The sequence below is a fragment of the Alligator mississippiensis genome, chromosome 4, assembly GCF_030867095.1.
Source record: "Alligator mississippiensis isolate rAllMis1 chromosome 4, rAllMis1, whole genome shotgun sequence".
NCBI classification, from domain to species: domain Eukaryota; kingdom Metazoa; phylum Chordata; order Crocodylia; family Alligatoridae; genus Alligator; species Alligator mississippiensis.
In genome coordinates this window covers 90,474,895-90,488,591 of record NC_081827.1, presented here as the reverse complement: position 1 = coordinate 90,488,591, position 13,697 = coordinate 90,474,895, and positions in this window count along the sequence as shown.

The window sequence follows — 13,697 nt, the reverse complement described above, 5'->3', positions numbered from 1 at the left end:
GCACAAAAGGTCATGGCAAGGAGAAGTCTGTGTTCTAAAGAGTTTATAACCTACACAGCTTTCATGGGTGTAGCTGCAAACAATATCTGAGAGAGTTTGATTCAGCTTGCACCTGTATAACAAATGCCTGCTGCACAACCACATGGGACAGCCATATCCATTGTTTTTGGGGGCGGGGGGTAGAGGAGTTATCATATAAATCTTTCAGAACACGTGGGTTGAGCACTTAGAACTAACACACAAAGAGCTGCACAGGGGAAATAAAGATGAAGTACAAGAATTACAGGTACTATAATTTCTGCTGATCACTCCTAGGACAAGAATTCTTTCCTGAATGCTTTCAACATGCCTTTTTCTAGTCAGTTTAGTTGGACAGAAAGCTGAGGAGATTGGATTACAAAGCACTGGAATGTCAAAAGAGCTCTTCTTCCAGATGCAAATAGCCTGCAGATGTGGACTCTTCTCCAGTGGGGGAGTGGGGGTTGAAAAATGCCATGTGTGTGTCTCATAAAAGACATGGAAAAACATTGTTCACCAAGAAGAGAGGGAGTGGGAGCAGACAGAATAGAGACTAAAGGAGAGATAGGAACCAAAAGAATAGCAGCACTAGAGCTAAATCATTCAGGATGAGTTTTGTCTTTAAAATAATATTCCCTTGTGTGTTGATTAGTATGTTAAATTGCACATCAGACATCAGAAATTCAACCTCAAAAATTAAAAATGGGCTGGGCCCAGTAAGCCAGGGGAGCAACAAGGAAGGAATTTTCCTTACGGAAAGTTCATGCCCCCAATAACCAGTACCTCTAAATCAAATCCTACGTTCTGAAATCCCCCCCGAGATACTTCTCAGGCGGATATGACTGTGACCACATTATAACTGAAACTGTGTTAAGCAACAACAATGGTGTTTATGTAGGCTTGTAGCTAGTACAGCTCACTGCATATTTTGTAGCCAATATTCTTCTGCTCTGCAGAAATGGTCTGGAAATAGTTTATATCATTCAGAATCTAAGATTGTTCACCAAATAATTTAGCCCTGGGCAGAGAGCTAGGACCAGATCCAGGTACCACTTAAATCTCCCAGGGACAAATTTCATTCCAAATTAAGTCTGTGAATAATCCAGTCTACAGTTTATTCTGAGCATTCCATAATCAAAATCCAAGTTGTTTTGCCTGGACATGACGTGTAGCTAATAGGCTATATTTCTGTGCATGCATGCTGAGAATCAAGTTTCTCAAGAAAATTGTTCATGTTTTATAAGAACAGAATCTAGCCCTGTTCCATTTTGGGAAGTGCTAACGCCATCACTTTCACTGAAGATCTAAACAAGAAATGCCACAAGTGTTTTGGTTTTTTCCTCTCTAATTTTAAGACTTGTGGCACAGTATTTCCTCATCTTCACTAACATGCCCCATTCATATGTCATTAAGACACTCGTATTGTGGTATTCTTGGGGGACGTAGAAGTGGATGGCAACTTGGGCAGTAATGACCACAAGATGATTGATTTCAGGATCCTGACAAAAGGAAGAAAGGAGAGCAGCACAGTAAGGACCTTGGACTTCAGAAAGCAGATTTTGATTCCCTCAGGGAACTGATGGGCAGTAGGGCTGTGCAAAATTTCACCGCGTGTTTCATTTCAAAGTTGTTTCAATGCATTTCAAGCTCAAAACAGCAAAATCAAAACAAAACAAAAGGCTTCGAAACAGTTTTGAAACAAAACAAGGGCACTTGAAATGTTTTGAAAGTTTTGAAACATTTTGAGTTTCGAAGCAGGGCTTACTTGACTTCAGCGCCTGTCCCAGGTGGCAGCAGCAGCCTCCCATCATCTGGCATGCAGATCTAGGGGCCTGCACCACCAGGAGGGCTGTAGTAATGTGCCAGACTCCTCCCAGGATTGCAAGCCCCCGGATCTGTGCAGGATGACAGGAGGTTGTCGCTGCCACCTGGGACCAGCGGCAGCAGCAATCTTCCCTGGCACTGGATGCAGGCTGCACCCAGCTCCAGTTCCAGGTGGCAGTCTGAGCCTTCTGTCATCTGGCAGAGATACGGGGGCTCACACCCCTGGGAGGAGTCTGGCACAGCCCAGCAGTCCTCCCAGGGGTGCGAGCCCCCGGATATTCGCCCTGGTAAGAAGAAGCTCAGCCTCCTTGTCCCACCTGGAACTGGTGCCCCCCGCTCACCTCCCCACCCAGCTGCAGCCCCCTTGCGCACTGCACTCCCCGACAAAACAAAACACTGTCCCTTCAAAACGGTGGAATGGATGTTGAAATGAAACAATGGTGCTTCGTGCTGCCCTAGCAGGATCCCCTGGGAAGCCAGTCTGAGGGAGAAAGGAGTCCAGGAGAGCTAGTTGAATTGTAAAGAAACTTTACTGGGCAAGTTGCATTGAGTTTTTCAAAGACATTGCATCTCCACCATATTTAGTCCCCCAAACTCCTCCTGCTGGAATTTGGACCAAGGATAAGAGTGAGGCATTCTCCCTTTTATTTTGCAATTGTGAATAACCACTGCGATTACATCACACAACCTAGAACTTCAGGCAAAACACCTTCTCCAAGGTGAGAAGTTGCCACACCAAGGTGCAGCAAACAGGAAAGTATTGCAGGAATTCAAATACCTCTACATTTCTTGGGCAGGAGTTTCTCTCACACCCTCTTGCATTCCTAGCCTCTCCATGAAGCTAAATCCTGAAATGGTGATAAACAAATTAATGACTTAACCACAAAAGTATCAAGTACACCCCGAAATAGAAACCTAGGATGCACTGGCTAGGTACAGATGTTCAAAAAGCCCAAGGTGAAATCAATCCAAGTCACACGGTTTTCTGTAAGCAGCATAGTTTAGATCGGTAATGAACATAACACACATTTGCCCTTTGGCAGGGGCAAGGGCAAATCTTAGACCAGGTTCCACCATTTTTAAACCAGTCTGTGTGCCAAACTTCTGTTCTGGTATGGGTGTAAACCAGTTTCTGATCACTTAAACCAGTAGACATGTAATGTCTGTACCTGGCCACTATGGGCACGTCCAGATGTGCATGGATATTTGGTTCCCTGGGGACAAGTAGCAGTGGTGCACCTTGCACCACAGCTACTTGTCCCTGGGGAATGCCCATGCCACAGCCACTTTGGTGCATGGCAACTTACCTCAAGAGCGGTAGGAAAGGCTGGGGCCAGCACAATGCTGGCCCCACCAGCCTTACCTGGGGTCCTGGGCAGCCCGGCTCCACTTTTCAGCAGCGCATATTGCCCAAGCGTGTACTGCTCTGTCCCCCCCCCCCCCCCCCCCCCCAACCATGTTTTTTATCCAGGGGTCAAAAAACTCGCAGAAAAAAAATAGAGCAGCGGAGAGAACACCAGACTGTGCAGTATGTGACACTGCAAACGTGTCTGTAGCGCCACATACTACATGACCATGCTCATCTGGACACACCCTGTGAGTGCAGACAGAAGCGAAGCTCCCCACTGTAACTGAGAACACTTTGCAGGGAGCATTCTGATTTACACTGATCTCCTATAACAACTACTGTATCTATGAAATCTATGTTGGTTCCAGGGGGAGGGGAATCTAGCCGCTGGCTGCAAGCCTGTAGCCAATTTTCCCTAGCAATGCCCCCTCCTCCCTGAAAGGTTACAGAGTTTTCGGAATGGGAGGGGGGAAGGAGCAGAGGTAGCTCGTTCTAGGGGTTCCCTAGCTGGCTCTGGGGGATGGGTGAATTGGACCACCCCACCTTGGAGGGGAGGGAACTCCAATACACCCACCTCACCCTCCAGCAAGGGCTGAAAAACCCCTAGACAGAAATCCCTCTGCTCCCTTTCCCCCCTCCCATTCTGAAAAGAGCTGGGCGCTGGTAGGCAGCACAGACAGAAGTTACAGAAGATGGTCTGAAATGTCTTCATCTGGCCCCTCATGCAATGAGGGATCAGATTTTCACCAGACTGGCCATATTCTAACGGGTTCACTTGTGTTTGGTCATGGCTATAAATTGCTTTCTGTGGCTAGATCAGGTGAAAATTGTCATTTCTGTCTGTGCCCTATGTCAATTTGCCAAATAAATTCACTCATCCCCCTCTGGGCACACAGCCAGATCCCTCCCTACAGTGCTTTCACCAACCTGTTTGCTCACATGCCAGCTTGTCAGGTCATCATAGAGACACTTCACCTAAAATGCCTTTTACATTTCTGGGAGAAGCGGAATTTGGAGGTCTTTTTTTCTCTGCCACTGAAATTGTGCAATCAACAGTGCACCAGTCACCAGGAAGTGACAGAAAACAAGAGCTCCTTTGTCTCTGCCTCAAAGGCTCCCGTTATCCAGAACTGTATGTTGGCTCCCTTCCACTCCCTCCCTCAATACAGCAGAGAGTTTAAATCAGAACTGGAACTCACTGAAGCTAATCTCACACTAAGGGCTAGACTGTACATGTTACACACAGTCCTTGGTGAAGGATGGGCAGATCAGCAGCCTACCTCAAAAACTGCTGTAAAGTCCTGGCTTGAATCCTCAGAGAACTACTCCTATGAATTTTCTTGTGCTGATAAATCAGCCACCACTATCTTCCCATGTGTTTTGGGAGGATGTTGTGTACTCCCAGGGACTGCACCCAAGAGTGCATGCAAACCACTTGCAGCTGCCGAGTTTGAGTGGGACAGCAGTAGCCTCCAGTGGGAATCCTGAGACCACAGCACAGCCACTCTGCCAAACTCTGCTGGTTTTGGAGCTATGCATGGATCAGCTTCCCAGAAAGGAGGAGGCTAGAGATGCAGCTTTTGGGCATTTTTATTTACAAAAATATTCACACAGTTTCTGTTTACCCTGAATGGAGATGGCAGAAACAGCAGGAAAACCACTCAGCAACAGTCTACTGGTAAGACAGCTAAAATGCCGCTGTGTGCCCTGCAGGCAGAAAAGCAGTTCCCTGCCTCTCTCTTTTCTCTGTCTATTATTACCATTTATTTTATTAGCTGTACAGCTAGGGGCCTCACAGTCATCAATCAGGGTCTCACTGTGGCAGCCACTGCACAAGCACAAAGCAAAGGCACTCCCTGCTTTGAGGACCTTGCAGTCTAAAAGTAAATCAAAAGATTCCAGGTGGATGCAACAAAGCAGAGACGAGTTGGCACAAGTAAAGAGCTTTGGTCACCACCCTGCATTGGTGACAGCACACGTGTTCCACCACAGCACAACGTATCCACCATCTGTGTCTGTCCAGCATGAACAGATCCTGTGTCCCTCAAAAGACCCTCAGCCAGAGTCAGGCAGTGGTTCCTAGTGCATGGAGTCATCCAAGAGGAGCTGGGCATGAATTCCTGCCCCCCGCTCCCCCCGCCTTCCTTTCTTTGAGGTGGTTGCTCTATAAGACAAAGGAACTCCACAGATAAGTTCAGGAATAGCCCTTCTACAAGCTGCCCTCCTGACACAAAAGTGCTTAAACCACACAGTCCCTCTAGCAACTATCCCAATAGGGAACTGTGGCACTTGCATGGGATCCTTTTGTCTTTTTTTTTCTTTTTTGCAAAACCCCACCTACTCATACCCCCACCCACTGCCCTCTTCAGAGAGGCTAACCCTGAAAAAGTCTATGCCAGCCCCCTCTCCACCAGATGAAGTCTGCCATTTCTTTCCCGTCGTCCTCTTCTATCTTTCTGTAGTACCAGTACATTTCACTTAGTCCCATTTTAACACAGTCCTTGACTGTGGGGTCCAAACATCTGTTTGTGAGCAGGATCCTTTTGTCCTTATGATAGAAACTGGATGTACCAGTGGCCTGGAAGACCATCTTGTCACCATCCCTGCAGCACCCTGATGTACCTACATAGGCAATGTAGGATTGTTCCCTACAGTTTGTTACCCTTTGCCTGGTCCAGTAATATTCTAAAAAGTCAGGGCATGCTTTAAAACAGGGCTGCCCAACTCCTAAGGCTACAGGGGCCATGTACTACATGGGCTGCACTAGGTAATTCGCAAGCCACCAGGCTGCATGCTATGCAGATGCTACTCCCAAACCCACACACCTGCACAGATGTCCCCTTCCCCACCACTGTACCAGGTGCCCCACCACTGCACTGTGTGGGCATGATCCCCCACCCCATGTGCAGCCCCAGGCTCACCCTCAGCTTCCCATGTTCCCATATAGGCAACCTTGTGGCTGCCTATAAGTTCATCATGGGGGCACAGAAGGGAATTGGTGAGGCTTTACTCACCAAGGCGCCCCTGGGGGTTACAAGAAATAATGGTCATAAGCTAGCAGAGAGCAGATTTAGACTAGGCATTAGGATGAACTTCTTCACAGTTAGAGTGGCCAAAGTCTGGAATGGGCTCCCAAGGGAGGTGGTGCTCTCCCCTACCCTGGGGGTCTTCAAGAGGAGGTTAGATAGGCATCTAGCTGGGGTCATCTAAACCCAGCACTCTTTCCTGCCTATGCAGGGGGTTGGACTCGATGATCTATTGAGGTCCCTTCCGACCCTAACATCTATGAATCTATGTTGCCCAGCCCCACCCCCTGGGAAAGAGGCAGGAAGCCATAGACAGAGGACAGAGGGAGAACCTGGAGACTGGCTGGTATTGCAGAAGCCTGAGGGGTGCAACTTAACTCTTCACAGGCTGCATGTGGCCCACAGGCTGTCATTTCGACAGCGTTGCTTTAAAATTCTCGTTTCACATCCACGCATTGGTGAATATTTCTTTGGACTATCCTAAGTAGGCTCTCCTACTCCCCTGGGGTTCTCATCACATGGCAAAATTACACATGTACACTTCTTTTCATCTTTTTTCATAACTTGGTTCCCTTTGTCCCCATGATTTTGTTGCTTCCCTGTGATATTAAATGAGTTTTTCCATAGACTTCAGGTCCCATCAGAGAAGTTTGATCACTGTTGGCTCCAGCAGAAGCCATAATGTAGGCAAAGCTCAGACTGTATAGCCACCATTTCATCTAACCTTTCTCAAAGCAAAGCTGGACAACATGGTAATAGCCCCCTCACTAAGTCTATACTCCAGTTTCAACTATTACCACCCCTACTGGAGCTGTGTGGGTGAATTATGTTTATAAAGTTTAAAAGTATGACCTCATCTGGAGATGTCACAGCCCAAGGCAGGAGCCATCACTCTCACAGCACTGATTAGAGTATTACTTCACACCATACCATGACATTGATTTTGAAGTAGGACTCCCCAGTGATGGAGATCTGCATTGTTTCCAGCTGCTACCAATGATGAGGCTTCCCTGGTGGCAAAATATGTCCATGGAGTTTGCTGATGTACGGCATCAACAACTTAAAATTACATTGGCTTTTTCCCCCCATCTAACTGCTTTATCACATTGCAAGCTTATATCCAATTTCATGTCTATTATCTCCATAAGTCTGTCTGCTTTACTGTTTTTCAAGTTCCAGAGTCTCTCTTGCATTAAATAGCTGAATTTTGGTTCATTTTCCCCCAGATCATATGGTTGCATTTTTCCAGTTCGATCTTATGTTGTTATTTCCCGCCCATATCCTGCCTAAAAGCCCAGGGAGCCATGAATATGGTGACAGCAGATTGCAAAGGGAGAAATATTTGAAACATGAAGAGTGTGTACATGTGTGTGTGTGTGTGTGTGTGTGTGTGTGTGTACATACACACATGCATACATGCATAACAGAGAAAAGACATCTGGTATTTTTGACATAGGAGGGAGGGCAGGAGCGGCAGGCAGAGAAGGGGGGAGCTACAAAGGGGAGAGATACTAACCTAAGAACCCAGCCCTCACTCCATTTTTGGAAGGTATTGAAAATCATCTCCCCCACCCCCAATCCCTCCCAACTTTTGTGGGGGGGGGGGGCAGGGGGGGAGAGTCTGAAAAAGAGGTGCTTGTGCGAATGCTAATGTAAAACTACAGCTACTTCACTGAACTCGAGGCAATTTTTTTCCAGACTTGCACCAATGTGAATGAAGTCAGAACTTGGTCCATAGTGTGTTATATGGTGATGTTTTCATCTTGAAGAGGACAGCATCTATATATATTTCAAACATTCATTCTCTCCCCCCCATCTCTATTTTAAAACAATTACATGGCAACTGAGATCTCCCTCTCCTGCCATGTGGTGAGCTGGAACAGCAAAGAAGAGCCTTCCCATTCTCTTGCCACCATAGTTCACTCAGCATTAAAATTTAGACTGGATTCAGTCCCCCTCCCCAGTTACTGTACTGCTATTGGTCATTCCACCTACTTTGCCCACTCCTCCAGCACAGCCTTTCAAGAGGCCCTACTCTACTCTTCCGCCCCATTATGTCTGTTGCTATTCTCCTTCTCCCTTCCTACTCCTTTCCCCTATACCTGTCCCATTCACACATCTCTTTTCTTCCCTAGCATTCTCTGCCCTCCCATGACTTCAGTCCAAATCACTAACCCCCAAAGCAAAGGTGACCAAACAATAACCACCACAACAAAATCCTTAACTCTTCCTTAATATATTATAACAAAACTAGGCATAGAACTAACTGGATATGTAGCTATGATCAGCTTGTTCAGTTTGCCTGTATGCCATATCCTTTTTTCCCGCCATTCGCCTGTTTTCTTTGTAGATCAGGATCATATCTTCCAACATGTTTGTAGAGCCCCTGACACCTGGATGTTTCTCAGTGTAAATGAGCCTGTGGCTAAAAGGGAAAATGTTCAGCGAAGGAGAGCCAAGTGCAGTTTATTCTCATGGACTACCTCTAGATTTCTCTCTACAAGTACAGGGCTAAATTTTAAACTTACAGATCCCCAAGATGTCAAGGTTACAGCTGACAAAGACACACCAACCAGTAACTTACTGGAGCAGAACCAGCTCAGAAGGAAGAATGGCATCTAGTAAGTCCACATCAGTTTATGTGGAGGCCAGGGTCTATCCCTGTCATCTTCATGTACAAAACAAGATCACAACCCACAGTGGGGTTTCTATACCATTAGCAATTATCAGATGAAAGGAAAATAATGATGGACAATTCACACTAAATTTCATAGATTTCATAGACATTAGGGCTGGAAGGGACCTCGGAAGATCATCGAGTCCAGCCCCCCGCCCAAAGGGCAGGACGTCAGCTGGGGTCATAGGATCCCAGCAAGATAAGCATCCAGTTTCATCTTGAAGGTGTTCAATGAAGGCGCTTGAACAACCTCCGGCGGCAGGCTGTTCCAGATCTTGGGGGCTCGGACAGTAAAGAAATTCTTCCTTATGTCCAGCCTGAAACGATCTTGTAGTAGTTTGTGACCATTCGTCCTCGTCATCCCTTGGGGCGCTCTGGTGAACAAACGTTCCCCCAGATACTGGTGATCACCCCTGATAAACTTGTAGGTGGCCATCAGATCACCCCTGAGCCTGCGCTTTTCCAGGCTAAAGAGCCCCAGGGCTCTCAGCCTGTCATCGTAGGGTCTGCTTCCCTGACCCCTGATCATGCGCGTGGCTCTTCTCTGGACTCTCTCAAGCTCTAAATCTCCTAGTTCTTTCAGATGCAGTGCCCATTAGCCTGAGAACATACAGTACTGATTAAATTTATCAATACAAGAACAAACTGTACATCCACCTAGTCTATTATTCAGCCTCAGACAGTGGCCTGCCCTTGAGAAGTAGAATGTGTTCTTCTTTATCACTATCCTTTTCCCTTCAAAACACCTGGCTGGAATTGGGTTGGTGAAGGAAAGGCCCACCAGTCAAACATATCTTTTCAGGGGGGCACAGGGTGCAGGGAGATAAAGCTATATTAATGTGCAAGTAAAATGGTGGCTTGAGCATAAGCCTAAAATCTGTGTGGCTCCAGAGCACTGATCCTATTGCTTTAGAGCAGGGGTGGGCAAAATGCGGCCCGGGGGCCAGATGCGGCCCGCCAGGCCATTCTATCTGGCCCACAGGGCCCCTAAAAATTTTAGAAAATTACTATTTCTCTGCCCTGGGCTGCCTGTCACACAGCCCTCAATGGCTTGCAAAAACTCAGTAAGTGGTCCTCTGCTCAAAATAATTGCCCACCCCTACTTTAAAGGAACATTCTTCTCAGGCCTTGGGCAAGTCACTGACCTTGCTTCAGGTTGTGCATTAGGCTGCCCATTAATACTTATGCAAAAGGCAAGAATGCTCATGGGTGATATCTTTTATTGAACCAACTGCCAGGTTGGTATAGACACAGGCAGGCTTTCAGGTATTACAGCACCCTTCCTTGGGTTTCCTAGGGATTAATGCTTCTAAAGCTCTTTGCCTAAATTTAACATTCAAGCACTAACATTCAGAAACCATGTTGCTACTTGACTTGACATCACTGAGAACAACTCTTGCCTGTTTTTCTCACAAGACAGCAATTCTGCCTCTGTAAAGCTTCCAAGAAAAAAGGGAGGACAATGCTTTGATGTAAACGATGAGTACCACACCCTCTGGAATGCAGTAGAGCCTCTGCTTGCCTTCCCAAGGCACCAGCAATAACAAGAGCTGGAAGACACATGTAGAAGCTCATTTTTAGGCAGCAGTCCCAAAACTGGTATAATTCAAAAGACATCTCTTTAGACGTAAGTATATTGTCAGTTATCTTTAACACATTCATAAGCATGCACTGAAAAATACAGCATCCAGGAAGAGGGTAAATCAGCACAGGCAGAAACATTTTTAAGGCCAGGACAAAGCAGTGAGGAGAACCAAGCTTTTCTGCAAAAAACAGGGGAGAGAAGGGCTCCAGCAAGAGGAAGGACAGACTCTATCCCCTATCCCTTTGATAGTGGGGATGTGACATTCTGAGAGAGTGTTGGTCTACATGCAAGAGTCAATGCAAATGCTGTCTCTGGAGCACACCTACTGAGGTTCTTCAAATGGGAAGTTTTCAGTGTCAAAAGGATGAGCTCAAAAGAGAGAACCAAGTAGCAGAGAAGTAGATAGGGGCACAGAGGGAGAGCACTGACATTTGGGAGTGATTCAGTATCCTACCACACCTCACCCTGGTGACCTTCCCACTTTTTCAATCAGTTTTAAGCAGTGCAATGGGAAAAGCTGCAATGTGCCTATTCAGACATCATTTTGTTACACCTTCATTATCACAAGCACTTAATCTGCCAGTCCCAGAGTCAAAAATCTCCATCTGAGAGCACTGTACTCCTCCAATCTAGCAATGTCTCAGCCCGTTGAGGAGGATCATCATCCTGAGTTCAGTGTTTGTGATTTATAATGGCCCAATATTATGAGTTGAGTCTAATCCCTAAAAGTCAGACATGAAAGCATTAGAATTTACCCTATCTGATGTCAGGCTGTCAAAATCCACCAGTCTGATTCCAAACCATAATACACCGGCTAATATCAACACCACAAGAAAACCAACCTAATGTGAGAGAGTCACCATTCTCCAAGGCAGTGCAAGATGTCAATCCTCCCAGTCTAATGGAGGAATTATAATGCCCCCTTCAGATACCAGGATAAAGGAGCATGAGTTTTCACATTCTGGGAAGTTTTCAAATTCTGACAACTCTCAGAATGACTGAGGACAGGATCTACTTATTGGCGACCTATTTTCCTTTTTAGGAGTTTTGGCCTGAGTCTGGCATGGCCGTATTTTATGAGCGATGAAGTCATAAGTGAGTGCTGGTCATGTCAGTAAATGCCTCATACCATACTACACCCACAAGAATTCTATAAATGTCAGGTGACGGTCTCAAAAGCACCTAAGTCCCATTTTTAAAAGGTCAGCAGGACTTAGAATCCTAAGTGTTAAATTATATTTGAAAATGGGACATAGGCATATGTAAAGATTTTACCCCACATGTAGCTTAAGGAAATACTCATGGCTCATGAGAACCTGGGGCCATCTATTGCTTAATGTCTTGAAAACACATGTTGCATCACTGATGCTATATAAAGAAGTAAAAATAGAACACATTACGAAAGGATGGTATGTGCTATTATTTCTTTTCATAGGCCTCACACTGTAAAGTCAAGCTGCCATAGCGCCAGGAGTCAAATTGCATAGGCCTCTGGTAGAAAGGAAGATTACTACTACTGTATTTGAGAAAGCAATTAATGCTACCTAAAATACCATAACACACTCATGGTAACAAATACTTGATACTTTGGAACCAGGCAGAGCTATAAAAAGTGCTCATCATTTTCCACAGGAAAATGGGGACTCTATAATTTTCAGTGGCATAAATGAAAGCTCTTATTCCAAGGCCTGAAGGGCCATGAATGACATGCAGTTTATCACATGGTTCTGAAATGCATCATATGCTTCTACAAATTATCATGTCACATGCATTTCCCCAGGGTGTACATATACATCAACAATAGTATGAAACATTAAAAAAAAAAAAATCAACACCCAAAGTCAGGCTAGACTCCACCCACACCAAGCAATGGCAAGTATTGTAAAGTATAGTAAATTGCCTGGAGTTAATTGTTTTGCTGATCTCTTATACCTCCCACAGCAATATATCGTGATGCAACAAACTGTGATTTGTGAATATGTATAAGAGAGAATGATTGGATACACAATGGTAGTAAGTGATACAAACCTAATTAATATATACCCAATACATGTTTTTGTCAATAAAAGCAGTACACCCAAGCTCCCCATATTTTACCTGCTGAATTTCTGTCACAGTGAGGTCTGATAAATTTTAGCATGTGGTTTGGATATATGTACCTCAAATATAAACCTGTGTTCAAAATAGAACCTTTCACCATAAGAACACATTAAAATATCCCTTCAGTCTATATAGTCTAGTTAGTATCTCACCCTTCACAACCAACCAGTTTTGGATGCTTCACAGAGTTTGAACATTCCTTTCTCCTTCCAACCCTATGGAGGCATAATTAGTCATCTGCTCTCCACCCCTAATAATCAATTTCTCTTTTTTAGTTAGGCTGGCCAAATCTTAATATTTATCCTAGCTAATTTCACTGTAAATGCTAGTATTGTTACATAAACTATTACTATTTACTTATACCCACCCACACATATATAACATGTATTAAGTTAATAACCTGCAGCAGTGAATTGCATACATTATTAACAAGTTTAAAAACACATATTATTTCATAGTCTTAAAATGTTATGTTGCTTTTTAATCTAGTCTGGAAGAAGGAATTTTTTTTCCTCTTATTTTCCCAGTTTAGAAAGACAAGCCAACCTATCAATGGATACATCTGAAAAGAAATTGCCACTTCCTCTCAGTAAAAACTCAATACTGTCTGCATTCATGAGATTTGCCAACCACAATGCAGACCTCCTGACTTGTCTGGAACATCAGTGTGTTCACATACAAAACCACTCCCAATACCACAAAGTCGCTCACATGACTGTTCAGATTGGACTTGCTATAAGCTAGCCTAACCACCACAATGCCCATCCTCAGGTCTATTATGACAGGTGCAATGCCAATGAAGATTGCAATCACTGAGGGAACTACCCTCTTGGACCAAATAAAGAATCCAGCATCACCCACCCCAGACAGAAACACATGTCTAAGCTGCAGTAGAGTCTATCGATCCCAGATAGGCCTCATCAGCCATCTTTGGACACACGATAAGACAATCATGGAAGACAACCATTCTTGATTGTGAGGGATTGCCAAGATAATTACCTCACTGGCTCAAATAACCCTCATCCCATGATGTACTACTCATTGCCTGTCTGATTAAATTTCTCTATTCTGGTAGCCACATTTCAAGATGTCCAACTCAAAGGGAAGGAAGAAACTCAA